The sequence below is a fragment of the Chinchilla lanigera genome, unplaced genomic scaffold, assembly GCF_000276665.1.
Source record: "Chinchilla lanigera isolate Chin_1 unplaced genomic scaffold, ChiLan1.0 scaffold00104, whole genome shotgun sequence".
Classification (NCBI taxonomy): Eukaryota; Metazoa; Chordata; class Mammalia; order Rodentia; family Chinchillidae; genus Chinchilla; species Chinchilla lanigera.
Genome location: NW_004955505.1, coordinates 4,407,831 through 4,411,770, shown reverse-complemented (window position 1 = coordinate 4,411,770; position 3,940 = coordinate 4,407,831). Strand labels below are relative to the sequence as shown.

General features: G+C 49.1%; 1 pseudogene; it reads right to left on the bottom strand.

Annotated features, from left to right (window-relative positions):
* Positions 1-222: 222 nt before the first annotated feature.
* LOC102029769 lies at positions 223-3,475 on the bottom strand (annotated as a pseudogene).
* Between the last annotated feature and the right edge of the window lie 465 nt (positions 3,476-3,940).

Here is a 3,940-nt window from a genome sequence, read left to right as displayed (position 1 = left end):
AGTCACTGAGAGGTCAAGATACTGTGAGAGAATCTTCCTGTCCTGGATGGCCTGATGAATGCATTTAAATCAAGCAGTGTGTGCTCGCTTCGGCAGCACATATAGTACAATCACTGTGTGTGTGTGTGTATGCGGAAAATACTCTTAAATCCATACAAATGTTGTGTGGATTGTGGTGTTCAGATTTCTCCTACTGGCACTACGACATTTGAAACACATCTGTTATTTCACACCAATTTTGTTTTGTTCCTTTTTTTTTTTTTTTTTTTTCTGGTACTGGGAACCGAACTCACGACCTTGCGCTTGCCAGGCAGGAGCTGTGCTGCTGAGCTAAATCCCCAGCCCCTTGTTCCTTCTTCATTAGCCTCTGTGCTTCCTTTCCATTTCCTTCCTTCATTGTTCTGCTGCTGTCTTTTCTCTGCCTGCTATTTTCTCTTGCTTCAGAACTTCCTCTGGGGCTGGGGATATAGCTCAGTGGGATAAGCACCTGCCTGGTAAGCACAAGGTCCTGAGTTCAATTCCTGGTGCCAAAAAAAAATTACAGAACTTCTTCTGTGTGCCAGTCTGCTGCTGCTTCTTCCCTTGCATGGGTATTTCCTTGCCAGGAATCCAAGTCACCTAATCCAGAAGACTGATGAATAAAATCTTGTGTAGTTGCTAATCTACTGAAGAAACCTGTGTTGCCATCTAAAATGCCAAACTTCAATGGTTCTCTTTTCTTAGTAACAACTTGCTGAGTTTTCCTTATAGTAGGTGTCATGTGCTTAGAGTAGTCAGGTTCTAGCTGCTCCACAGCATTCTGGTGTGTGGCCGCATTTCCGTTCCCTCCTTCGATCTTTATACTTGTGGAGGCATCTTTGTCCCTGGACGTCCCCTCTTCCACATCTGTCTACTTAGGAACTGATGAACAGTCAGTGATGCTTGGCAATGTGGTTCGGTCTCCACTTAATTTCCTTCCTCTGCCAGATCTGCATATTAACCTCCTTAGCAATGAGGGTACTACTGCTGGGCAGGTGCAGACTTTAAATAACCGAAACTGAGTGATGGCCACCGTGGGAATCAAAACCTGCCTCTCCCTTGCCCGTCCACCCAATGGAGGCTCCAACCTGCCGGCCTCTTCCTCGAGCTTGAGCTTGGCCTCTGCGTGTTCAGGCCTGGCCACGCTCCCTCTTTGGGAAACGCCAAGAACATTCTAGGAGTGAAACGGATTCCAGCACGTACAGGAAAAATAGCCTCTACTCAGCTTAGTGAATTGTAGGGTTAAATGTTCTCCAGGTAACACTCAGCATTTGGGAGAAGATACACACTTTAGAACCGAACTCTGAAAATCAGTTCGCTTGCCTCTAGGGTCCTTAACTTGATTCAACAGAAATTTCAGCCAGGCGTGGTGGCACACACCTGTAATCCCAGCACTCGGGAGGCTGAGGCAAGAGGATCATTGTGAGTTTGACACCAGCCTGGGCTACAAAGGGAGCTCAAGCCCAGCCTGAACTGCATAGGGAGACCCTGTCTCAAAAAGACACACACAAAAAAGAGAAACCCTGTCTCAAAAAAAAGAAAAGACAACCCCCCCAAAAAAACCCCAGAAGTTTCTTCAAGGAATCCAAAGGGACTATATGGAACAAGTTGTAGTTTAAAAAAAAATTTTAACACCTATGGGGTTTAGAGTAACAGACAGGGGCCCGGGATATAGCTCAGCTGCAGAAGCGCTTGCCTTGCAAGCACAGGGTCCTGAGTTCGATTCCCGGTACCAAAAGAAACAAGAGTAACAGGAGACAAGTAGTAGCACAACACTGTCCCATCCTCAAAAAAAATCTGAAGCATTGGACGGGAAAAGGCCTCAAAGATGCCAGCCTTCTGGAGGACGGACATAGAAGCCCTTCTGGCCTTCTTTTCCACAGCTTTGCTCCCCGCTCCACCTCTATTCCCCTGTATTCTTTGCTCCAGCGCCTCGTCCCATGGGTTCCCGAGAAGGCACCCAGAACCCCGGGCCCCCTTGTCTGCCCAGCCTGAGAGCCCTTCTCCTCACCGTGTGTCCCGGCTCCCTGCGCAGCAAGAGTGTCCTTCCTGCCTGGGCACCACCAGGGAGAGCTGCAGAGAGCTGGCTTGGCACCTTGCACACTGCCCTCTGACAGCTCATTGGCTTTGGAAGCCTTGGTAAACCTAGAAACTGCAAGATGACGCCCCTGGAAGGCTGGATGTTTCCATCAGAAGGTGCTGTGGGCCTGATTCTGCCTCCTAAAGTCTCTTCAGCCCCTGCCAGTAGGTTTGCTCCTCAGCTGCTGCCTGGGGGTCAAGGTACAGGTTGATTCTGAACCAGTAAGATCCACCCTTCCCCTGTCCTTCTTGTTTTTGTAGTACTGGGGACCAACACAGGGCTTCACACACACAAAGCAAGTGCTCTGCCACTGAGTGACATCTCCAGCCTTTTGTTTTGTTTTTGAGAGTCTCACTATGTAACCCAGGCTGGCCTCGAACTCAAGGTGATCCTCCTGCTTCAGCCTCCCAGGTATTGGAATTGGACGTGTGCCACCATGCCCAGCTCCAACCCATTTTTATAAAAATTTATTTTGAGACAGGATCTCCCTAAGTTGCCCAGGCTCATCCCAAATCTGTGATCCTTCTGCCTTAGCCTGCTAAATAGCCATGACTAGGCATGTGCCTTAAGGCCTGACCTTTGACAGGTTTTCAGAAGGGGAAGGAAAGCACCTAAGACACTACCCCAAACCCCAGGGTCAGTCACCATTTCTGTAGTGAGGATTCGCAGTGCTGTCTAGGCACACATCTCTCACTTAACTCCACCCCATACATCCAAATGCCAGGAAGAGCCGCCACAGAGTTCCCTCCAAACCACTGACCAGCCTCAACCTCTGCCTACACCTGCATGCTCTTCTTGTGATCTCCTGTCCCAAGGCTGGTAGCCTGCTGATCATCCTGGGCTCCTCCTCCAAACCTTCCCATCTTCAGATATAGCTAGTGAGCCCCCAAACCTGTCTCTAATTAATTACTCCATCTTTAAAATTTCCCTACTCATTAGCATAAATCACCATTATCAGTCACCTAAATTACAGCAATGCTCTCCGCTGGACTTTTTTTTTTTTTATACCTGAAATCGAACTCAGGACCTTGCACTTGCCAGGCAGGCACTTATGCCACTGATCTATATCCCAGGCCCTTCTCCAGCTGGTCTTATCGTTCCTCTCGCCCTATCCGTTGTGGAAGATCTTTCAACAGTTCCCCAATGCTCTGAGCACAGGCAGAGTTCACAGGAAACTCACAGAACACTTTGGAGAGGCCCTCTCAGCTGGGTGTGGCTTACTCTGCGGGGTGCAGCCCTGTCCCGCAGAGCCATTCCGTTCCCTGGCCTGGCCAGGCGCCCCTTGTCCTGGGCTTCGCACTCACGGGACACGTGGTCTGAAGACCTCCTAACTCCCCGTAGGCTTGAGTCCCAACTGAGGCATTTCTGCTCTCCCATGGCTTCCTGACACCTCAAGAGCTCCCGGACACCGGACTTCACGCTGCATTACAGTGTCCCCTTCCCATCTCCAAACCCAGATCAACTGAGCCTCTAGCATAAGGGCGCACTTACAGAACGGCAGGCTTGTGGGCCTATTACAGCAAAAGTTAGAGCTCAGTTCGTAGCCTGTGACTGTGCTCATGCTGCCTGTCATGTAGATATCCTTGACTGTCTATTTCTCTTTGATGATGTTCTGGGCCAACTTGACCGTGTCCAGCTTGTGTTTTCCTTAGTTAGAAAAATATATTTTGTTTCCAACTTGCTTCAAGGACTTCATGTCTGGGACAGACTGGCCCAGTCAAGGACCCATTTAACTCTGCTTGTTCTGCTTACAACCCCTCCCCTCCTTCCCAGAATGTTAAACAAGTCCTTTTAAGTAAACCTGCCTGACGATAGATGACATAATTCTTGTATTCCATGTAA